General features: G+C 39.1%; 1 protein-coding gene and 1 long non-coding RNA gene across 2 annotated transcripts in view; one reads left to right on the top strand and one right to left on the bottom strand.

The window, feature by feature from the left end:
* The window catches only part of grid1a (glutamate receptor, ionotropic, delta 1a), a 205,176-nt gene that overhangs the window by 17,764 nt on the left and 161,511 nt on the right, over positions 1-25,901 (top strand).
* Positions 3,776-5,451, bottom strand: LOC108897380 (uncharacterized). The gene is made up of 3 exons (XR_001963281.2): positions 5,172-5,451; positions 4,933-4,995; positions 3,776-4,547 (listed from the first exon to the last, which is right to left on the bottom strand). It is a non-coding gene; the product is annotated as an uncharacterized LOC108897380 (long non-coding RNA).

The raw sequence follows: 25,901 nt of genomic DNA, 5'->3' as shown, positions 1-25,901 counted from the left end.
GCAGACAAAGAACCAGGGAAGCTCTTTAGGATTTGTCTTCTTTTGGTAGGTGACAGAAACTGCACCATCACTTAAAGGAACAATCTGTTTTCGTTTTTTCTATATGTCCAACACACTGTTATTTAAGCCTCAAATTTAGTTTAGTGTGATTGAAGGTGTAGCTGCAAACTAAGCTCATTTAGTTTGTTCCTACTGCCCGAGGCCACCACCACCCCCCTCCCCATCCCTCTGTAGTAGAAAGGAGACATATGACCACATTATCATGTTTATGGTGTGACAGGCTGTGTTCCCACATCATTTATTTCCCAAAGAGCTCTAAGAAAACTGAGGGTACTGCTAACTCTCTGTAGCATACTGCTAACTCTTAGAGCTACCGGCTCATTGCACTGGAAATAAATTGGATAATCAAAAAGTAACAAAATTTGGTATTAATGTTTCTCTTTTACATTCTGAAATGTTTGGTCTCATGTCATGCATTGCAGTGCAGCACAGTTCATTGCTTTGAACATCAGTTTGATTTCTACATTTGGCCATAAACAATAAACAAAATACAGTGTGCGTAACTGCTCCAGATGAATATTGGCAGTTTTTGATGTGACTCTTCTCATCTGCAAGATGTGATTTGTACTTGACTGTGGAGTAGTTGGATGGGTTCACTCGTGCAGTTCACTTCTACTTTCCCACCAACAGTCAGTGTCCTCCTTAACCCTAACAACGTACTTATGATCTTAACCATGACAATGGGCTCTCTAACTAAGTACCCAAACCATAATCTTTCCCTAATCATGCCCAAGTTGTTGTTTTTTGGAATGATCGTATATAGCAGTTTTGAAAGGCACTCAAAAATCTGCACAGTAAACCAATAATTCTACTGACTATATTCTTATACAGTCTACTGCAAGCCCAAAGTCACACAGTCAGCATACCTGAGTCATACAGTGTGTTACATTTTGAAAAAAAAGATGAAAGCATTAGGCCTTTAAGCACATATTTCCAATACTGCCTACCAGTAACAGATTTCTGAGGTCATGGTTAGCTTGAATGGAAATAAATCTTGTTTTGGGCATTTAGTGACATTACTGATGCTGTTATTTTTCTTGGGAGATGAGTCTCATACATTGATGCTGGTGATCTTTGTTAATATTGTGATAATGACAACACTCCAGTCCTAGTTTCCTCTGACAGTTTGCTGAACAAACATGCTCTCACTCTCAACAGTGTTTCAACAGTGATACATTCATTCATGCTGCTGGACAGTAGGGCTCAAATATTGATATATCCTTTTTTATACTGTAGCACAGTCACAATATATTTCTGTGTGGGTCAGATGATACTGACCCAACAGTTACTTGAGAGTCTTGGCTTACAAAATGTTCACTTTCCAGACTGTAATGCTAAAAGTCATATCACCAGCCATTGCTGAGTGAAAGAGATCCACTTTCATCTACTTTCTCTGCCTGAGGATTACATCTTATGAGCTCACTTCTTGGACCTTGAGGCTACCCCTGACTGTCTAATGATGTGTGCATTTGCTCTTTGTAGAGAGAGTAGGTTAAGGCGTAGGTCTCTGTACACAGAGGGCCAATGGAGCATCAAGGGGATTTGGTGCCTATAGGGAATAAAGTTCTGCTCATCTCTCCCTGGAGCTTGCCTCATCCTCATCAGGATGTGGTGGTCAATTCTAGACTCATCATAGGCTCGCAGTGTAACGATCCTGTGATTAAGTTTGATCAGCAGTGTGAGCAACATAGTTTGACTATGCTGTCTAAATTGATGATTCCCCTCATTTAGTTGCCTGTAGGGATCGAGCTTCTAAATGTCCTCACCTCCCTCCCCTAAAAGCTGTAATGATCAAAGGAAGGGATGTCTTTCTATCCACTCAGCAGAAATCATTGGAGTCCAGAGTTCAGGCCACACAATTAATAAAGAGCCTTTGAAGTTCCCTACAGGATGTGTCCGGATGAAATTATAGTCATGAACATGATTTTACAGCACATGTCAGGCACTGTAACATAGTATAAAACATTCCCACTGGATAGCATTGTCCTGTAATTAAGTGCTTTTTATGATATGATTTTATGATGTTATTACTTTAATAGTAATAAATGAAGCCTTACAGCTGTTACTGTAATCTTTCAAAATAAGGTTTACTGTTCAACTCTAACCTGTGAAGGAGCCAGAAATCCTGCATGCTCTTGGTCACTTGTACTTAACTTTAATTACAGTAGTTACAATTTTTCTGTTCATAGACCATCAGGTAAGATTTCTTTATTAAGGCTTTTGGTCTTTAAGCTTTTGGTCCTATTGTGTTCATCTAAAAACATCAGCCATTATATCATTATCATTGACACCCAGCAATTTCATAGTTGTAACTCTAGTATGATCATTGTGTGCATACTGTCAGCAGAACTATCATCAGTTCACTGTATTCATTCTTTATTCTTTAAACCCACCTGTAAATGTACATAATCCACCTCTATATACTTTTCTTTGCAATACATTCTTGTACCACTTCTGCTGTATACACAATGCAATCTATACCACAACCTTGTATAAACATACAGTTTACAATCAGGTTCTTTGTTTAGATCCCCATTAGCTTTTGCCACAACTGCAGCACCTCTTCTTCCTGGCCTCCAAGTGTATTTTATTACACAAAACATTCAACACAACAGGCAGAAGTAAACAATATATAGTTTTACCAGTACATTGTAGCTGTTTGCTTATCTTGGTCTAGCTTTGTTGTTTTATTTCTTCCTGTATACTTGTTCTTGGAACTGCAGTGTAGAAGTACATTGAGGCCTGCTGCAAATTCATTGTCTTTGTTAACATACTTGCCAAATAAAGTTCAATCTGATCTAAATAAATCCAAAAAAAGGCTCCTCCACTTACAGTAATTCACAGTGAGGCTGCTTTAGCCAATGGAGATACAGCTTTGGTATTTACCTCATATGCTTCATTACAAACAACAAGATGAATGTGACCTTTGCATCAAACATGGTAATTGTGCCAAAAAAGGGAAAAAAGCAACAAAAATTGAAGCTTATTTGCAGATCTCCGTCTACATTGCTGAACACTGCTGACCCTGCCAAGAACAGAGAGAAATAGCACTTCACTTTTCTTGTTGCTGATTTGTTCATGTTTATTTTGCATTTTCTTTTCCTTTGCCCATGTTTAGCCCCAAGAGGCAGTCTCATTATAAACTAAATGTTAAGATCCAGTTCCACTTGTTTTCTCATTACTTTTTTATATCTCTCTGTCTCTGTTGCACTGTTCTTTTTTCCCTGTCAAATAATGTGCTCTGTTTCTGCATTTTCTCTCATCATGTAACTCCCTCCCCATATGGATTAGTTCTGGAGTCAATTTCCCTGAGGGTTATGGGTAATGCTAAAGCCTGCCAGAGGTCTTACCTGGATGCTAGCTTGGTCCGTATCATATAGATCACAAATTGAGTTGATGCTAATTAATTTCACACTGTTTTACTCTGTGCATGAACTGCCTGCGATTCATGGGATGCTGCCAGTTTTCGTTCTGTCTGTTGCAGATATACAGCCCGTGTAAATAGCTAAAACCTCCCTCTGCTTACAAAAGAGAATAAAGTACTGGTGTTGTGCCATAAGCTTTTCTGATGCGATTAGGCCTTCATTAATTGACATATACACCCAGAACTACACATTTTATGTCCAGCAAATCTGTTCACTTTACCACTCCCCAGCTTCTGTAAATGTTTGGCACACAGAAAAAGACACATACACGCACAGTGACTTAAATACACATGCTTTTACACATGTTTACACGCTTTTAAAAAATTGCACATAATATACAAGTTTTCATAAAGCGGTTTTACAAGGCTTCACCCTCAGACTCAGCTCCTCTCATGTAGTCATTATTGTGTTGTTTGAAGCTGAGCTAATATTTGCCCTGGGTTATTAACCTCACTGTAACATTCATGAGGTCTCAACCTTGCCGTGTGTGTTCCAGTTTGCAGCCCCTTAGCTGACTTTGAAGGTGTATAATCACACAGAATAAAAAAGGAATGAATTTGCACTGAAAAAAGAATAAAACAACCCCCCAACATTTTTTAAAGGATTTATTTTGAGTGTTTATTTTTTTATTTGACATTGGTTATGAGATAATCAGATCTATGTCACATATAGGTAAAAAAAAATCTGATTGTTCTTAAGCAAATCCAGCCAAAGGGTAAAACCATGTCCTTTAGGGTGGGAAATGGGTTGTGATTTATGTACAGATCATGCAGCCATTTGGTATGGGCTATTATCCTGCATATGATTATCATTATTCTCTTTTGCCTGTTAATCATGGCAATCTTCCAGGGTATGTTGGCAAGGTGATCACATTTAATCTGGCTGTGTAAAGACCACTCCACAGAGGTTGTTTTATCACTTAGGAGAGGAGGCTTGCATTATCCAAATGAAAAACAAGCTGGAGAAGAGGCTGATTTGTCACAGGCTGATTAGACCTCTCTCGGGCACTCCTCTTTGCTCCAACAGGAGCTCTTCAAGGGCATGGTCAGATGTAGAGGGGTCCTAAAAAGCACAACGCCACTGTTTATTCCTGCATTTAAGCTGACAGCGCTGAAAATCTCCCACCACTTACTGATGGCTTTGTTTCCTTTATTGTTGCATATTCACCATAGAAGAACAGCACGCAACCTCTGTCACTGCAATATGCATCTTTGCTTTTATTCCGCATACACAGTATAGTGTATCAGTATTATTTTGACACCATTAACTAAAATATTAATTTTGAGATAAATAATAATTTTTATAGATGATTTTGAATGAAGGGCTTGGAGGCATGCCACAGACAGAAAGTTATACAGCTCAGTGGGTGTCAGGCATAAAATTTCAAAACAATAGGCACAGAAGAAATGACAAACAAGAGCGTAAGGAAACATCCATTCTTACTCACATATTTATGGATCATACGGAGCTGTCAGCACGGCCATGTTGTTCACTCTGTTTTTCTCAGATGCTATGTTGTGAAAGAATCAAACAATTGTTATGGCACAGACTTTTTATGTAAGTTTTATAGAAACAAGACCCCAAAGATTCCCTTTGTTTTATAATGGATGTGGAGAAATGTGACAGTGTTATGACTCACTGCTCAAGTTCATATGTTTGTGTGTGTGTGTTTTCAGATTAGCTCACCTTGAAGGATGAAGGCATGATTGCACAGTAAAGCAGAACGTATTCCCAGGTTGCGCACTGCATAATAAGTCCTCTGTCTTCTTTCCCCCAGGGAGGGCAGACGCTTGTATAATCCATTAAATATAGCATGTCAGAAGGGGTCACTTACGTCTTTGCCCCACAGCAATCATAAGATCAGCCTTGCTAATTACTCCTTGGCCCTTCTCCCACGTCATCAGACAACAGGTGGTGGTGAAGTTGCTACTGTCCCCATTCTTCCCAGTCTCTTCTGTTAAACAGCTTTTTGGAGGCTAGGCAGTGGCATAGTGAGTAAAGATACCTCTCTTCATGCAGAGGGCCCTGATTTATGCCTTCATGTTAGCGAACATCTGCATCTCTTCTGCTAATGCATACTTTAATAACACGCCAAAATTCTGCAAATTCTTCGAGAGCTAGGCTGTAGCTGATGGGTGAACAAACACTCCAACCTGAAGGATTTATTAAGTTTCACTTTATTCAGATATCCTGTTCACATAACAAGTTTCTAAAGCATTTGGCTATAAGTCTGTAACATGAGATAAGGCAAATACTGTGAAGCACTCTCAACATCTGTGGAACATCTGGCCATTGCAGCACAATGATAAATAAAAACAAAACAGGCTACAAACATGCTGCCCTGAATTTAAACACTAGAATATTTCAGTCAGCTCATGTGAAGGTGGTTGTGCTATAAAATGATTGGCAACAATTTTGCAAATAAATTAATTGTCAAGGGAATTTATCAAGCAAAATGGAACAAATTGAACTGTGTTTTATATAATTGTAACGCAAAAACTTTTAGCTTTTTGCCGAAACAAAATAAGTAACTTGAAAATGTCATTTTTGACCAGTGGTTATTGTGATGGGCACTTTCACTATTTTATGACACTTTATTGACAAATGTTTTCTCATAATATTAATAATAATAGTTATAATGAATAATCATTGTTTGCAGCCCTACAGAGTTGATATTTGGCATCTAGGCTGTGACACCCTGTGACCATACATCGACCTCTGCAGCGAATGGGGAGTAACGATAATAACTTGCCCCCAGGGAAACCTGGACTCATAGGAAACAGGTCGATGCTGGGGCGGCTGTTGGAAGTCTTTATGCAGCATCTCCAGCAGTGCTTGTCAAATGAGTAGTGCAGCAGCAGCATGCATGGCAAAGCTAAAGAGTGCTTAAATAAAACGGTGCTATTGCAAAAGGTGCTCTGGATGCACTGAATGTTGTAGTGAGTAGAACATGTTTAATTCTAGCTTTAGAGTCAAGTTATCTTCCTGACCTGCCTCATAAGCATCTCACCACGTATGTTAACTAGAAAAGCATGAATGTCTCGTTAAAAGGTGTAGGTAAAGGGTTCAAGTAACAAAATGACATTATAATGGTTGATGAAGGGGAAAATGCTTAGCAGGTCCACCAAAGAGTAATCTACCTCTCTAAACTTCCCAGATGGTTTCATTTAAATAACTTTTTGAGGCCAAAAGAGGTAAAATTATCTATTATTACACTAGAGCAAGGATTTAAGGAAAGTTCTAAAACTAATAGTGATTTTTTTTTCTTACCTGCCACATTAATCATCTCACAACCCATCAGATTTGGTGTTTAAAATCACTTCTTTTTCATCATTTATCATTAAATCAGCATAGCCCTTTATCATAACAGAGGAGACAAGGATAGAAAGCAACATCTGAGCAGTTAATAAATGTAGAGGTGAGCGTATGATCACACGAGGGCACGATCGCACAGTAAAACAAAACAGAATGTGGAGTTAACAGTGGAGAGATCAAGAAACATAATTATCACCATGTTTCAAGCAGTGAGGACGACTTTGATCCCTGGTGAGTTGGGCACTCGGGCGAGTGGCCTGGTGGTAGGTGGTAAGACTGGGAGGTGACCTGAGGGTCCCTGTGCCAGAAAATAGATTTTTCACTCATTTGCAATTTTCTGATTCCACCTCACTGTTTTCAGCCCACCCCCAAAGGGATGTTGTTTTTCTGCACTTTGTCTTCATTCCTCTCACAGTGGGTGTTCTCCTCAGCATTAATTATGCTATTCAGTTCCTTCCTCCCTTCCCCAAAAGCTCGCTTCTTCCTATTGAGAAGAAACAGGCTTCTATTTTTGATCCAGGGTTAGTTGCTCAGATAACAGCTTACTATTTTCATTCACACATTTCATGTTGTACTCTCAACACAGAAACTGACATAGTTCATTGCCCTGTGGAGTAGTGCATATACTCCTATAGAGCCATAAACTCTCACCAGTTTTGGCTGCAGTGGGCTGCTGCTACAAAGTGGGTACATACCTGAATGGGAAGGGCAGTGTTCACAAAACATCATAAAAGCAGATCTAATGCTGATTAAGAGAAATCTAAAATAAAGTCTATCAGCTAACTGTAAGACTCTAAAAGAAGCTCCCAAATCTGAGAGAAGTTAAAAGTAGTACAGAGAACTCCTTACTCACCTACCCACAGTCAATCTGCTTCTGCCAGTAATGTGCCTCATAGCATCAGCATTTTGGGGAAAATGCAGCTATAATGAACTTTTAAAAGCATATTTTGATGACTGGTGAGTTCATTAGGATTCGATCAGCTCACCAACAATTCAAAGTAATACAAAAACACCAGAGGTGACAATTTTGCACAACTCTCCATTACTGTGACTGTGTGGAAAAATGCAGTTTGTAGCACTGATGAATTTGGAATATCTCAGTCATCTGTCAGACTCATTCATCAAGCCAAAATGTGATCTAGACCTCACTTGGCTTGACAGTTCATTAAGTGTACTTGAAATAATAACTGATGTAGGCTGATTAAATAAATAAATAAATAAATAAATAGGCTATATGAAGCTTTTTCATCTATGCATTGCAAAGTTAGCACAATGTTATCTTGTCAAAGGAGGAAGAGTTGTTTGATCAACTGTTAAAAAAATATATCTGTATCAGTATGGTCTTTGATGCCAGATACAGTCCACTTGACAAGTCAATATTTTACTTTGTTGCATATAAAATCTGTGAAAAAGTTGAAATTTTAAATCCATTTATCTACCTATGTCTAATCAGCAATCTGGTCACAATCCATTTTGATTGCAGTTTGGAATAATCATTGTCTTTATTAGACATTTCACATACTGAGTTAAATTTGTCCAAGAGGAAGTGAAGGTGTGGTCTAAGACTCCAGAGGTTATCATGAAAGCACTAGGATATTGTGAGTTGTCAGTCTAGTACTGTGGGTATGACATAAAAACTGTGACTTTGCAAAAGCTAGGTTTATGCATAGGTGGCAGGTGGGTTTAGAAGCCCTGAAGAGATAAGAATTTGTAGTGCAGGGACCACAGCTACGCGACCAGAAGTGTCAAACCCATTAGCCGGCTTATCACCTCTGCTCTCCTGTGATTAGCCCTGTGGCTTTCCCGCCATCTCTTCTGAAAACCTTCAAAAACACATCTAGCCTCACACTCCACTCGCATTCTCTTTGTTCTTCCTTGAGAGTGGTCTGAGAGCGAAAGTTGCAAAAGGTTGCTGGTTAGGCAGTAGGAGTTGTTTGGCACCCTTTAGGCTGAGAATGTTACTCGAGGGGATTTTTAGAACTTAAATGGGATCTGAAGACATGATGGTAGATGTAGGCTGGAGGTGAACTGATTCCATTTATTGATGCTGTGGCTCTGACTATCAGTGCCGGTTAGAGAGTGATGGTCTATGTAGGGTGCAGTCACTGACTTCGATGGACCAGGGTTCATTCTTGGCTCAAACTCCACTGAGTCTTGAGGCTTTCCAGCTGTGTCTGTTGACTTTCTCACAACAAATAGAAACAATTAAACTAGGTGGAAAGCTCATCATTTGCTCTTCCTCGCTCTCTCTCACACACCCACACACAAAAACACATATATATACATTATGTATGAATAAATATTTGTACTGTATGCAAGTTCATATAATCACTTTATCATTCGCCCAATTAACTACCAACTATGTTATGTTCAGCTTAGAGAGAATATGACCAGATGATCTACCAATTACGTTATACAGTGGCACCTAACTGTCAAGCTGTAGTTAAATCCATGTTATACAGCGTTCAAGGTCATGCGTTCATCCATCTACTGAGATTTCATTATCGTATTTATGTTAATATATTTATGGCATTTTATACCATAACAATAAAGAATAGTTTGCTAATGACACATCTCATATGCACATGCACAAATTAAAATGAAGGAAACTACTGTTATACTTAACAGACAGGCCATGAATAATAGTAAGGGATTGTAATGAAAATTGCACATTTATATGCATATGCATTTAAGATTCACTTAAATTCACTTAAATTCATGCATAGATCAGTGTGTGTGTGTGTGTGTGTGAGAGAGAGAGAGAGAGAGAGAGAGAGAGAGATACACATCTGATTCAGTCCACTGTGTAACTGCTGTGTGTCTTTGACTGTGTATGAGTTCCTAAATAAGGGACTGACCGCTTTAAAGCTTGTGACTGCGAATCACGAATTGGCTCTCCCCTGACACAATGATAAGGCAGTGTGTGTTTGCTCTTCAGAAATTAAAAAAATGCCGCAGTCCCCTTCGCCCACTTCTCCCCCAGCTCCACTACAATCACTGGAGCTCACTGTGACGTAGCAAGCAGAGATGTGAGGAGCTGGTTGGCCATGGCACATCCCTCTCTTTATCTCTGTATTGATCGCTTTGCTGCATGAGACCCCTAATCATTTAGATGGCTGGATTTATTGGGATTAACCTGTTGACAGCCAATCTTGGCGGTGCACAGGCAGGAATATGGACTTTCACACACACCAAATGGGACTGAGATGCAGATATTTACTCTAACATGGGCAGGATAATTGTGTGATGAGCACAGGTTGATTTCGTGTGTGTAATGCCAAGATTACGCTACACAATAGTCTTATCTTTCGAGGTGGAAGCTGTGTCAGATTAGGCAATCATAGAGACAGAAATTCATGCTGTGAGTGGTGGAGAGACATGAAACAGTGCATATTAGCTTACAGTCTTTTATGATGTACAGAGGTGCTCAGAAAGAAACGTGCCAGGGATAGATTTCACTATTCCACCTGGCAGTAGATAAGTTGCAAACAAAATTCTAACATGTTAGTCTTCATGTCAGGATGGTACGAGGCGTCCTGGGTGCTGCGTCGAATATCTTTCACTATGATATATTACGCAATATAAGATAAACCGGCGCAAAGGCTCTTTTTCACTCCTAGTGCTCCAAGACCGTAAGCACAGGGCATTGTTGGGCTGATGTCATGTAGTGAAGTCCTGACATAAATATAAGAGGTTCTTTGTAGTGCTGTATGTAGCCATCATTAAAAGAACTGTTGGACATTTTAAGAAAAGGGCTTATTTGCTCAGTGGGTTTTTATACATGGAAATGTTAATTAAAGAGCTTTAGAGGTTCTGGTAGGTGGATATTGTTATCATTGGCCAGAGCCAGATTAGCTGTTTCCCTCTGTTTCTAGTCTTTATGTTAAGTTAACTGTGTCCTGGCTCCAAAGTCACATTTATTGTACAGTCATGGGGTCGCCTGATCCTGTGTATTAGTTATAATGATAAAGGTGTAATTTGTCCCGCTGTGACAGGTGCAACAAAGCTGACAGGAGAGTGAGAGAGCTGTCAATCAGTCAGAGTCCTGAGAAGGACTCTAAGCCAAGTCATAAGTGTAAACACCTTTATGGCTTTAGTATGAGTGTTCATGGCCTTTATGTGAAATTTCCTTTTTTATTCATGCATTTAAGCAAAACATTGTTTTAATGTAACATTTCTCCTCTAAAGTCTGGTGTTCCAACCTCTGATATGTATCTGTGGTTAGGGTAAACACATGAATAACATATCAGAGATATTGATACATCACATTCTTTACCCAGTTTTTGTTACTTGTGTCTCAAACTCAAGCTATTTTCCTTTTCACAAGGCTGATTCAGGACACAGGTTCCATAAGTGTCTCATTAAATGGTTAGGTGACAGAATTTTTTTTAGAGCACTATAAAGAAGGCCAGAAGGGCTACACCAATTGTTTTCCCAGTAGGAAAGTTACAAGCAGTTGTGTCGTGCTGATCAAAATCTCTGAAGGAGAGTGCCAAAATGGGATTAAAAATGTTCTCATGCAGAGTGATAGAGGCAGGAACATTTTCTCTCTCTGCTGCACTCTCTCTCACACACACACAAACACACACACTTAGGAGGTTGTACTATGTCCCAAATGTCAGAGATGATGATGATATGGTCATGAATGGTTATGTTGGCAATGACAGAATGGGCATTGTCTTCTTTTTGTCTACATTGCTTTTATCTATTTCCCATCTGTAAGAGTTGTGCTTACATTTAAATGTTTTTAGCTGTTATTGAATCCCAGCTTTAAGGTTATGATCCTACAGATATTTTCACTGTCATAAACCATGTGGATCCAAGTGTTTTACTGCATATTGTTTTGTTGTGTGCTTATTGTTTTATATTGTTTTGCTTATGCCTATTGCTTTGCATTCCTCTTGCACGCTTTTGTCTAAAATAAAATACCATCCAGGGACAAATAAAGCTAAAGCAGATGCAAACAATGCATCACTTAATAGGTATGCCAGCATAAATGGTAATGGCCACTCCAGTGGAAGAATGATCCATCAGTTGAATCCTATTGTAACTAAGTGGGGAAAGAATGAGTCATGAGTTAACAGCATCCAGTACCATGCAGACATTTATTAAAAATGATTAGCAAACTAAATTAAAGCACATATATCAACCAGTCATTGTCAGTCAGTGTTTATTTTCATTGCAAAAGTCATTTATTTGTTTTTATATTTATGTATTTATTCTGTTCTCTTATCTATCTATCTATCTATCTATCTATCTATCTATCTATCTATCTATCTATCTATCTATCTATCTACTCTACCGCTGTTTCTGTCTCTCTTCCTCTCATTCCTCTCCATCTTTTCCTTCCTTCAACCAACTTCTCCTGAGCCGTCTGCTTCTGCCTGGCACAGTATCAAGCCTTTAGGTACTGCATCACCCACTGTCAGTGTGGGTGGGGGGCTGAGATCAATCACTGTGCTTCTAATGCAGTGCTTTAGCATACAAAGAGTGCTTTGAGGTTGATAAACTCCATAGGGAAATCATGTGATGCACTATTTATACTATAGGTACCTGTAGCTGGCATTCTCAGCTGCTATTTTATGTAACCTATCTCTTCTGATTTCTTTTCATTGGCCAGTATAGTGTTATTTTTATCAGACATTATGCACTGAACTCAGCCAGAGAAATAAAAGCCAGCATTTTGAATGTCTTTATTATAATCTGTCAATGGCAAGTGGTTCTAAAGAAGCAAGGGGCAGCCCTTTGAAAACCTGACACACCGTAAGTCAATACCTGTCTTGTGTTTATTCCTGAAGTCTTGGCAACTCCTTTGAATTCACCGCAGATGACATTTATCTTAGTTCTGACCTTTCTCAAGATGGCCAGTGAATCAGATCATTACACCTCAAATCTCTGGCTCCTTCACGCTGATAAATTACCCACCCAAAATGAAATTGTCATCCTCCTCAACGCCCCTGTGTTTCCTACCTATAACACTGTCAAAGAAAGTGAATGGGACGTGCCATATAGTGTTCCTGAGGGAGTTTTGCCCTAAGAGTACTAAGGCAGCCTAAACCAGGACAAATGAATGGTGTTCTCTCACCAAGGAAGGACATTATCTAGCCTTTTAAGACTGCTTTCACTCACGATCAAATTGACATGAGATTTAGTATGTTTGGTGTCCATATCTTAAGTATGCCAGCTTCACATTACCTTGCAGGCCCCTCTGGCAGGATGAACTTCTAACCTGCCAATTATATGGAGGGTTGGATAGAGGCCTGTCTATTCTCTATAGATTTCCTGCTGCTGTGTGGGGCATGGATTGATCACATCCAGCAGTTACTTGGAAATGGAAGCCGGAACAGGGATGCTGACAGGTAGATAGCATTCAACAAACAAACATGCACACATATACAAATACCCCTGGCATGCATACACACACACACACAGAGTGAGAAATAGCATTTGACCCTATGCATTGCTTTGTCAACTATCAACCCAGGAGACAGATAGTTAATTGGTAGAGAAATGAAGGATGAGTGGAGATGGTGGATGGACGTGTGGATAATGTTAAAACTGCTCAATCAGAAGCACCTCTGGAGCTTCTTTAAAGAGCCTTTAGCAAGTGGTTCTTTAAAGAACCATCTCTGCAAAAGCATCCCCAAGGGTGTCTCAAAGAACCATTATTGGATGGTTCTTTGAGGCACCCTAAACCAGACTCCATATCACACACACACACACACACACACAGCACAATGCCTAATTATGACATATACAGTCTGCCTGTATTTATTTGTATGTATTTGCTAGTATTTATTTATTTAGCTTCTGTAGGAGAACTGTAGTGGTTGTATATTGGTGTCCACCTCTACTCATAAAGCCACAGGCATACTAATTAATGCCCCACCCTCAACCCAGCAAACCATTTATTCCCACTGCCCCTCTGGCATCCCTTCAAACAACAGCCCCCGACATTGTCATGCTCTGCAGGCATCCACAAATGTCTTGTGTTTAGTGAAGATATGTCTTTAAATAACTAAACATATGTGCTTCGGTCCATTGACTGTATTCATGTATCGGCTGCATGTGCACTGATAATCCCTAACTGTCTATGCAGTCATGCAGTTATGCACAAGGTGAAAGGCAGGGCATCCAGATCATTTCTAATCCAGTGCTTCACAAGCATGAATATCATCAAGTCAGAGAGCGCTCATTGCCATGTTGGAATGCTACAGTTTTTCTTAATTGCTTAAGCATAGTTTCTGAAACACTGCTGCAGTTCTCAAAACACCACATCATTTTATACTGTGCACAACAGCACTTCATTTTTGCTGCAAAAGGACAATTCCTCAACCAGCTCTTCATTGCTAACAGAGTGAAATCTCATTGTTGAAGTCAAGGCTTTGAAGAAAGAAAAACGAAGGTCTGCACACTACAGCTCCTCAGTCAAGGCTTTAAAATGTCTAAGGAACTGTGACAGTGAAGTTACTTTTTGTTTGCCTATTTTCTGTATTTCCTATGTAGAGTTATGATTAGTAACAGTTATGTCGAATATCCTCTACAACCAGTATCCATCACAACTGTTAACCTTTAACCTCTATTCAAGGTAAATACCTTACAGTATCAGTACTGTAGAATACAAATAAATGACAGATGATATTGTACAGTAACAATAACCATCTCAACAATACAAAGTCATGCCAGTTATGTTGTAGAAATGTTCCTGTCTAGCTACAATATTTCATCTACTTCATATCTGATATTTGTCTTTCTAGTGCACTAATGTCTATTAGATTGAAGATGTTTGTATTTTCTCAGATTTGAGAATTCCTCTCAGTGTTTTGAGAAGCATGGTTTTCAGTCAAGGCTTGTGCCAAAGCAAATGAGGAAGACTGTAAAGGGAGTCGGGGACATGGATGATCACAGTGAATGATTCATGACTGCCTAGTAAGACAGCGGAGAATAAACTGTTAATTAGACCTGTTTATGCTGAAGTAGAAATCAACATCTCTGTCAATACCACCAAACCACAATTCCTGAAACCATGACATGATCATTGCCAGGAGGGCATCTAGTGCAGCTTAATATTCTTCATTTTATGGGAGCTTAATTCAGCATTGGTGGCATTTAGAAAAGGTTGAAAATTCAATGTAGCATCAACAGCATGTTTACTCATGGGGTTTTACGTGCTTGTGTTTCCAGATTTGACACTCACAAATTTTTTCATCAGGTTGAGGCTCACCTGCAGATACCTCCTGTCTCAAGGTGGCTTTGCATGCAAAGTGGTTACCACCTATTTGGCAGTGCGTTAGTCTAGACTTGTTTCCCCTTTGAAGTCGATTGAGATTCTAGTTATCCCTCCCTTAGCCCAACATGGTTTCTCCCCGCACCAGCCTGCATCTGATGAGAGGGCTAAGCTGTATCGGGTAACAGCACAGCTAGACCCAGCTGAGCTCCCTCAGACAGAGGCGCAGAGAGAGAAGTTCAATCACCTTCTCTTTTATTCAGTCTAGTATGACTGATGTGGGAGGCAGGTGGGCAGCTGTGCTGAGTCACAACTACATTAGAATGATGAAAATAAAAATGATTTTAAAGAATTACTTTTTTTAAAAAAAATGTTAAATGAAAAACACACTAAGCAATCAGACGACTCAAATATTTCATACAGTATTTACAAAGACAGCCTAATTAAAATGGAGGTGATCTGTAACTAGACCTCAGATTTGCGGACATTAATTAGGCATTTTAAACTGAAAGGTTTAGCTAATAGCTTAAGTAAATGACAGGGCAATAATATGCAAATAAATTAAAAGTTTGGTTTTAAAGGTTAATGAATGAAAAACAAGCATGTAATTCTTGAGAGGATGCATCTGTCTTGGCTCCATAAAATCAACCATTTCTGCATTTCTGTTTTAGTAATTTGATACTTTGACTTCAAGATCAATATATACGATCAGTAAAGGGGAGAGGTTTTAATGACACAGGCTAACAAATCGGTCACAAGCCTCCCTCTGTAATCGACAGAACCTCACTTTACTCAATCTGAGGTGGAGCTTATTACCAAACGATACAGATGGACAGATGGACCAATAGACTAATCTATACTTGCCACCGGTTGTAGTTATTTTTTTAAAGAAAAGTGAGTATACGACTTCTCTAGTGGTGAGAGACTACTGCAAAAAGACTCTGCTGGACACAGGCACTGTGCTGTGCCATCGAAGATAAGCAGCAAAAAGCATACTCTTGTATACAAACCATATCATGGAGCAGGAGAGCTGAAAGCTACAATATTCAGCCTTTTTGTTGCCAAAATAATAATAAAAATGAAGATATGTAGCTCATATTAGCTTTGTCCTTAATTACTGAATTGTCAAAATAAAATATCTAGTGCCAGAAAGTACATCATTCCTCATTTTGTGGGAGCTCAATTCAGCATTGGTGGCATTTAGTAAAGGTTTAAAATTCAACATAACATCATCAGCATGTTTACTCATGTTTGTACGTGCTTGTGTTTCCAGATCTGACACTTACAAATGTCTTCAGAGTTGAGGCTCACCTACAGATACCTCCTGTCTCAAGGTGGCTTTGCATACAAAGTGGGTACCACCTATTTGGCAGTGTGTTAGTCTAGAGCTGTTTGTAAGCAGGTCCAGTGCTTCTGTAATTGCTTTTAGGGTTCAGCTGTTGGGTACTGTGTGTGTGGGTGTGTGTGCAATCATTATAGAGAAACAAAATGAATGTACAGTGACAAATTTTTATCATAATCTTTATTTAAAGCAAACCAAAAAAAAAAAAAAAGGGAAAGCAAGGCAATTGAAATTGAAACCAAATGTATACATCTTCTGACACACAGGTATCTAATTGTAGGACATAAATCAGTCAAATGTCTATAAAATGAAGATGAAACTGTACATTAAACTAACTAAATCAATGTTACTTCCTTTTCTGGAAGAAAAATAAGAATGAATTGTCAAGATTATCCTCATAGTGTTGAGACATGCATTTTCAAAGCCTTCGTAAATCCTATTCTTTTAATACAATTATATTTGTTTTCTCCCAAAGCCTGAGAAGAATGGAGCCAATTAATTTGAAAAACAGAAATGTTTGACTAATTAAACTAATGAAGTGTCCATAGACAAGAACCGACTGCAACAAAAGTCAGTACACCCCTCATTAATGAGGCTCCATTCTTTTATGTTTCTTAATATTTTGTATTTCCGGTTTTATTTCTGATGACAGATTTGATCCTTCTGGGCATGAATGATACTGACACAAATCTGTGGAGAGATGTTCTGGATGTTCTGCCTTCCACTTTAAATTTAAATCCAAAGGTGTTGTACTGGTTTCAAGTCAGGTCAGGGGACATGCTTGGCCGGGTCATGGTGTTTGATGAACTTGTCTTGAGACTGGGAGTCAGCTTTTCATTCAGTATGTGGATATACAAACTTTCATTCGTAGTACCATCTATAAATGTCATCTTCCCTGCATGTTTTACACTGATGCAGTCCCAGATCAACACACCCCCAACTCTCTGCAGTCACTGTTATAGTTTTGGCCAGGAGCACTTAAAATATCCTGTACCCCATCAGATCAAAAGTTTTTTTTTTTTTTTTTGGTTCATCTAACCAAAGAATGTGCTATCATGAGGCATCTTTTCATGTTTTTTCACAAAGTTTAATCTTGCAGTTTTGTGCTGTTTTGCGAGCAATGATTTGCTTCATGCAGTGTGCTTCTCACTGTCTGATCAGTGACTGTTTGTAATGTAAGGTTGTGTAACTATCAGCCTATGCTCAGTAGCCTACTGGCTCTACCCTCTCCCTATCTTTCTGAAGTGTTGAGTTTGTACTTTGGTGTTTGTGTTTTCAATGTTTGTATTTAATTACATATAAGATTAAATACTCAATACCTGCAACTTAAAAATATTACTGTACAATGATATAAATTTGAATCATTTATCATTTTAGTGATATTGACCGGGGGTGTACTCAGTTTTATTATAAACTGTAGCTCTGCTTTTGTTCCTTCACTGAATATATGCATCTATATGCAGCTCTGTTGGCTGGGTCAGCACTGATTTGCCAGAGCAGTAAGAACTGGGCGTGTAGCAGCTGCCTCTGCGTTTCATTGACCTACGCCTGTAATTACAGTGTGAAAATATCAGCTGTCCTCTCACGTAAATGTCGTCCCGGTGTGAGCAAAGTTTAATCGAAACAGAAGCCCTTGCCTGATCTGACACAGAGGTTATGAATGCTGATGGCAGTGATGGGCTGGGCGGGGAATATATCCACTTCTTTTTATTCTCCCACCCTGGAGAAAAAAGGGAGATGCGTCTGCATTAAAACACTGTTTATGTGGGACTGTAACCAAACAAAATCATTCAGGATAATCCAGGGAATCCCTTGTCATTCTTACACTTACAGGTGGTTCTGCACATATCTGTGAAAGGTAAGCTACAGCATGGAATGTATTGACAGTCTAAATAAAAGGCTCTCATGCTGCTACATGTGGCCAAGCTCCTAAAGTGAGATGTGGAACACAAATTGCTTGACAAATTTGCATAGGAAAGCTCAATGTAATACATCACATAAGATCTCATGTCAAAATTTACATTTAGAGAGCTTTTCAACGTACAGATGTATCTCGCTGGGAGCTTGTTTTCATTGACACCCTCTCATAATACAAGATACAAGCAAAAATGTTGAGTACGTTCTGTATCCACTAATCGTTTCCCATTGGACATATAAATAGATGTAAGGATGACTAGTTGTGTTCCTGGAAACACTCACCACCTACATGATGTACAGTAACTCAGTACTTTTTCATTGACATAAGCTCCCAGGAAAATGGAGGCCAAAACAATAGATCAGAACACAGATCACACAGTGAAATAAATGTATTTTAATGTCTGTTTGCTCCACCATCTTTACATTTTCTTTAACTGGAACCCAACAAAGACAAGTATTTTATCTCTTTTCTTTCCTCTCTATTTTTTTTAGCTTGTTCACAGATTTTTTATAGAAATCCTCATGCATGTCAACGGTATCACCATCTGAAATGTTAGATCAATAAAGTATCCGTCATTGTTTGAATATGCCTAAACAAATGTCACCTATATTAGCGTGCATCCTTTCGCAAAGAGCACAGGGCTTATTCATAGAATAAGAATAGTCAGAGCTAGTTTGTGTAAGTGAGCCCTGACTTCTCTTGGTCAAGAGCTAACACTGTAGGCTGTAGAAATCAAAGTGCAATAAATCTCCCCAACAAGGAAATCTCAAAAACTCAGCTATCTCAAAAACACCTTTCATCCCCAGATGCTCCACTGAATATGTTGAGATACTTCAGCTAATATAAGTACAGGACATCTGACACACTCTGGAAAGAAGGTGGTGAATGTAAAATGAGAAAGAATCAGCTATTGTACAGGAACCATCACAGGAACTGATTAACTTAAATGCAGAAGCATTAGTTACAGCTGCAGCCATGCTCACTGCTTGATGGAAATCTTCATCCCTCAGACAGCAGTATGCTTATTGATAATGTACCATCATGCTTCAGTGCCTCCCACAGAAACACCCAATTAATTCTTCAAAGCGGCTCCACGGCATCTTGAACACTGCATTTCCTCAATACATTACAATCTATTGCCATTGTAACCTGTTGTGTGCTTACATCTGAGCAAAAAATGCCAGTCAATTATACTGCACATGGATGTTGCTAATATCAGCTATTTATTCTGTGTACAGCAATGCAGGGCTGAGGGGGGGGGGGGGGGATATCAGTGACATTAGGCACCATAGACTCCCATATTTCATATCTTTACATCCCACCCTGACTTCCATTATCAGTTCATCCTTTCATATCTCTCTCTTCTTCTCTCTGTCTCTCTATCTCTCTCCTTCCATCACCCCCTTATCAAACTCTTCCTCTTTCCTTCTAGGGAAGCATGGCCTCACCTGGGGGCTATGATAACACAAGGCAGAGTCATAAATGACTGCGGAGCGAGAAGGGAAATCAGTGATGGTCAAGCGGTTAGCTAGAGAAAATGCAGCGGTGTGTGTCGGCTGCCGCGGGGGCCCAGTGAAGGTCTTATTGGCTGATTTCAATCAAGCTTGACCTTTCTCATGAGGGAGCAGGGACGACCAAGTGTCTCCTAACCAACTACCATACCTAAACCCCAAGATCCACAAACACTACTGTGTGGAGGGAAGAATCAGTCACACACAAGGTGTCTCATGCTGGGAAAACTCAGGCAGATCCATACATCTCTGTGCCCTCCCAGTTCACGTCTCATCCATTTTTGGATATTTTTTCCCCAGTTCTTCTGCCAGTTTAAAAAGCCAGAGTCCCTGTGCTCTGCAGTCCTCATACGATTAACCCTACTGTCAGCCTGAGGTGGTATGATATAACAGACATGTTGTACCTCCACAACACATGGTGTGGTGTTCTTCTCACCTCCTGCGACCCACCACCTACCAATAGAAGTCAGCGGGCTTCTGGGAAGGACCCCAGGTCTTGGCAGTGGTAGATAGGAACCCCAGCACCATCTGTGTGCCCCTCAAAGCCATTACTGATTGATCTGCCTCAGTCAGACTTCTTGTACAATACGAGCTGTGTAAAGGGCGACACCAGCACATCCTTGTGTCTTGGCAGTAAAATAGTTTTTTGTTGTGCCTTCCAAAATGACCCCATCCTCAAATACAGCATTTGAGCTTCCGCTTCTGTGGTTAAAGCGACATGGCTGGGCAAAAATCATGGTGGTTGTGGTTAAGGTTGTAATGATCCCCCTTTTTGATTAAAATAAACTATTTTTGAATAGTAGTGGATGTTATGCAAATTATAGTGACCACTGATCAAATCAAATCACAGTCTCCAGTCATTCATCACCTCAGACTGGGTTCTTTAACTGTAAGCTATCTACCTATGTACCTATATGTTATGAGTGTGTGTGTGTGTGTGGAGTTTGTCTCCATGTGTCGACAGCTCAGCCTTAGCCTCCAACTGATCTCATAACTTGACAAGGACTCAATTTTCTTCTTTTTTGTGATATATCAGAGCTATCAAGTTAGATATTTGCTACTAGGACAAATCTGTATCTGCACCAGTTTGCACTGCCCAATCTGAATTTGCAGCCACTTGTACCTTTTGCATTGACCTTATATGGAATCCCCCCACCTCACCCAGTTCACTTCACATCCAGTCTGGAGACACCTTTATACATTTGTTTGGCAGTGATACATTATCACACCTCTGACATGTTTGCCATTGAGCATAGCAATATGTCACTTAAACAAATGATCAGTGTAAGTCAATGACAGTCCAAGTGCAGTACAGTAGGCTTACACACTTACATACATAGACAGTTTTTCATGAGTAATGAGTGCAGGTGTACACATAACCAGTGGTGAGTGCATGCCTTGTACATTCATTAGTTATATGCAGCACATATTTGCATTAAAGTATAAAAAGTATAAGTGCAAATACACTGACACTCACACACACAGTCTTCCATGTATGTATGTTGTATAAGGTCTGTAAAGTGACTCTAAAGAAAAAGCTCACTGATGATATGCAAAATGAAATGATGAGAGCTAGACATAAAGAGAAAGAGAAGAAAACCAGTGAGACATGAGAAATGTGGGATTCAATTGCTCACCCATAACAAGACTCAGCATCTGCTTGATGCAGTTTGCTGAACCACCTCTTTCCTATGAACTGTCAGAGGAGGATGGAGGTGTCTGTTGTGCATGTGGCTTTAAATGGAATTATGACAGAGGAGATATTTTGTTGTATAGTGTCAGTGTATGAGTGTGGTGTTCTTATAATGGGGTCTTTTTTCATACACACTAACTATAGGAAAGTTGGCATGGAGCTGCATCAGAGTATCCTTATCCTTTCTTGTCCTTTCTCTAATTTCTTCCATTTTTCTTTCCTTCTCTGTTTCTCGTCTCTTCTCTTCTCTTCTGTTCTCTTCTCTTCTCCACACTTTCTGTCACAGCTTTGGCTCCTGCTGAAGACAGATAACGGGAACTGGAGGTTTATATTTGCTTTATTGAGCGTTAGATTCACAAGTGTGTATTCAGCGTTGATGGATGTTCCTTATGAGCCGTGCCCAGCGCAAGTGCGAATTAGTGTCTGTGCACATGTGTGTCTCTCCGCCAGACTTTGTGTGTGTGATGTAATGTGTGTAGGTTGTCATAAGTGATCTGCATGGCGTGTAGAAAGCTGAGGGTGAAAGAAAAGGCAACTGGGAATATGTTAGTGTTTGCTATACATAGGCAAATGGGTACACAACACACACACACAGTACACAAATATATGACAGAAAGCTGGCTTGACTGTGAGGGTTGTGTAACACGCAAATGACAATGACACCATGCCACAAAATTCAAATTACTCTTTTATCCCATTTCCTTCTTTTTGCTGAAGTGTCCCCCTGCTTGTTATTTTCATCTCATATCAGCTCAGCTTTCTGAGGTTAGATAATAGATAATCTTCCAACTCATTTTTCCTTACAGCATGATATTAGCACATGGTGCCTTTTACCAGATATTCCTCTTTTCATACCAGATTTCACTCTCCCCCTCTAGGAGCTGCGGCTTTGTTAGGGAATTATTATTGAATTGGGAGGAAACTGTTCACTGATTTTTTTTTTTTTTTTTTTTTTTTTTTTGTGTCTTTGACCTTATTCTGTAAGCAGTAAATGTCTTCCAATATACTGACACTGCCATTCCTCTCCATCACCAAAATGAGGCCTTAATTAAACCATCTATTTCCGTTCGCATTTAATTTGAAAATTCCTCTTCCCACTGTGGCTGATCTGACATTGTAAGTCAAGTGCACTCGGCCATACCACACATCATCACTGCCATCTGCTTAGACATGCCTGCGTGTTATTGTAGCTCTCCAGAGAAGGTGCCCTCACTATGTTTCGCACTGGTCCTGGTGAGGTGGTGTGTAAGAGCCTATATAGTAATAACATATAGCGCTCATATGCAATAACATAGAACAAGTAAAGCTCATGGGGGTGTTCAGGGTGTCCAGGGTGACATATCATCTGCATACGTCTTGTAGCTCCAAGACAACAGCTAAGTATACATAACAAGGATTCCTAAAGACCAGTGGAAGAACTACTCGTAGTGCCAAAACAACAACGTACAAAAAGTCCATTACAAGTCCTGCATTTTAAATGCCACTTTAGGAAAAGTATAGAAATATAATCAGAAAAAATAACTTAAAGTATCAAAATTAAAAGTACTCATTCTGCAGAAACATCAGGCCCCTTCCAAAGGGTTGCAGTATAAATTTGGGTGACCTAAGATGGTTAATGGGGTAGGAAAATAGCAAAAGTGAATAAATTCAGCTACAATAATCTGTATTCATTTTTGGACTATTCTCTAATTTTTGCTCTCTCTTTTTTTTTTTTTTTTAGTAAATATTGGATAATTTAACCTCTTCAGGCACCAAAAGCTTTTTTTATCCAATTAAAAAAACCTGAGAAGTTTAGAAGGAGAATTTTTCATTGAAGGAACTCACTGGCATATGAACCTCTAGACAGTTTGTTTTTTTGTTTGTTGTTTGTAAGCCAAAAAGGTTGGCTTGATTAGTTCAGTCCTTAAAAACACTTTTTTTTTTAAATATACAATCTCAAAAGTAGTAGTTTTTATCTGTAAGATAAATGTGATGAAAAAGAAGTATGAAATATTTGGAGGATTTAGATGGAAATACTTAATGAAACTGCATCAAATTTGGAGTTAAATATAGTACTGAGTAAATGTGTTTAGTTAGTTTCCCTGATAGATAGATCGATAGATAGAGACCATTTCTTTAATGACAATAAACAAGAAAGTCCTTGGATAAGATAAGATCAGATAAGGTGAGATAAATAAAAGGTGACAAACAAAAGAAGTGGTTCCATGCTCTCACTGGCACCGCTGGCAAAATGTCCCAAGCCATAAGTTTAGCTCCATCCATATTTAATTAGCAGTCCCTTTTGTGCTTTTAGGCCTTTGTTAGACATGTGAGGCATTAAACTCCAAGGGCGTTGCTCACTCCCAGTCACTTTAGATGAGCCTGTGCAAGTGTGAAGCGATGGAGATAAACACTTCGCCGGGGAAAATATGACAAAAGAGAAAAGCGTGCAAATACTTCTCGATTGGAGCCGACATACACTTGTGTCACTCCACTACTCTGTGTCACCATGAATTGTATATATCCAATTGTTCGCCTAACAGTGTTTTTCGAATTTGTGTTTGTGCATACTTGGTTGCATGCGTGTGTTTGGAGGGTTTTGTGTAAGTGTGTTTTTGTGTGTGTGTGTGTTTGTGTGTGTGTGTAGATGCTCAGTAATGTTGGCAAGAAGAGAGAAAAACAAAAAGACAAAGGATCAAAAGATGTAGAGGCCGCTGTAATCCAACTTTGTGAATCTGTTTCCTATCTCTGGTGATTTTGTCAGGGCTAATCTGTTAATAATTACTGTGGCACAGATGCTAAGATCTCAAAGGACTACACACAAACACACTTCCCTTCCCCCTCCACCTCTCATTTCTGTACCGCTTACATGCACGCATAGACACATACTGTACATTAACATATGCACCCACACGCTCAAAAGCATAAACATCCAAACCTCCAGTGTGTTACAGCCTCCTGCTTTCAACTGTTAAATCCCTTTAATTTCCTTCTCATCTGCTGATTCTACAAAAAGGTCAAAGGTCACCTGATGCTATTAATACAGCTGCTGTTTCTATAATTTAAGAGATGGCATAAATGATCAGTGTTGGGGATACTCCTCAGAATTTATAATGCATTATCACTTGTTTATTACTTTCCCCAATTTATATTGTCGCTACGTTGCTCAGTTTACTATATGATTTTGTCATACAAACTCTTACCTGTCTTTGTTATCCTGATTATATTTTGACTATGATTCAATAATAGGCATGGACTGCATTTCCTCCAGTATATAGACTGATTAACCCTCTGCTCATTGACAAAGTGGTGCTATTGGTAACCATTCAGACACTGAGTGCAAGGAAACTTTGGAAAGTGAGGGACTGTGACATGTTCACTGCTTTGGCCAGTTTCCACTCTGCGGTTCTCCATAGATATTCAATTGATAGAGCCCAGTTCACTTGCTAACAGGGTTAACCGTGTCCTCTGTGCTTGTTTTCCTCAAGCCTCTTGCAACATTTGTTATCTTAAAAATACAATTAATTCGATTCATTAGTTGGTGTTGTTTTTTGTCTCAGTAGGGACTTATTGTGTTATTGTGATGAGTGTCATGGCTTTTGTTGTTCTGCATTTCCCAGAAACAACGTTTTCATTTTTCTATAATGATATGTTGTTAAATTGTTATGCTATAAATTGAAGCTTGTGAAGAGTGAAAAATGAAAATAAAAAAATAGAAAACATAACATCCTACACTAAAGGTGGTGCCAAAAAGTGTGGAACAAAACAAAACATTATTAAAAACGAAACTTCCCAGTGACGACTGCAGCTAACAATGATAAAATTAACAAGGAGAAAAAAGCCAACAGACCAGCAGTTCAAGACCCACATTAGCATCACTCATCTGGCTTTTTTTCATCTTAGAAAGTCAACACTGATACTCACTCGATTTAGCTCAGAGACACCAGCTGTCATTTTCCATGAATTTTGTGCAGATGCTGTAAAATGTTCTGATCACCTTTCTCTGTGTTCTTTTATTTTCTCTTCTTTTTTTATTTTAGCTTTTATTCTGCTTATTGGTGATGATAAAACAACCAAGGTCTTCTCTTTACTCCAGACTAATCACTGCGGTTTTACTGAATACAGAACTAATTACAAAACATAATTTTTTAAATTGTATATTATGCTATTATGTCCACTTAAGTGTAGATCATTTTGCATATTATTTGCATATATTAGCATAACAATGTAAAGTTGTTTCAAGGTTGCATTAGATAAACTTTGCAACATGTGCTAAGAAAACAGCACACGCACACAGCGGTAGTTTTGTCCTACAATGTGCCTCGATAAGCTCACACATTTATACAGGATTTGCATGTATAGAGTGAGACACAAGAGTTCAAACAACTAAAAGTGTTTCACCAAGAAAGCACAAAGGCCAACACCAGAGTC

This window comes from Lates calcarifer, linkage group LG16_LG22 (assembly GCF_001640805.2).
Source record: "Lates calcarifer isolate ASB-BC8 linkage group LG16_LG22, TLL_Latcal_v3, whole genome shotgun sequence".
In the NCBI taxonomy this organism is placed as follows: Eukaryota; Metazoa; Chordata; class Actinopteri; family Centropomidae; genus Lates; species Lates calcarifer.
The sequence above is the reverse complement of the archived record's forward strand: the minus strand, read 5'-3'. Positions and strand labels throughout refer to the sequence as shown.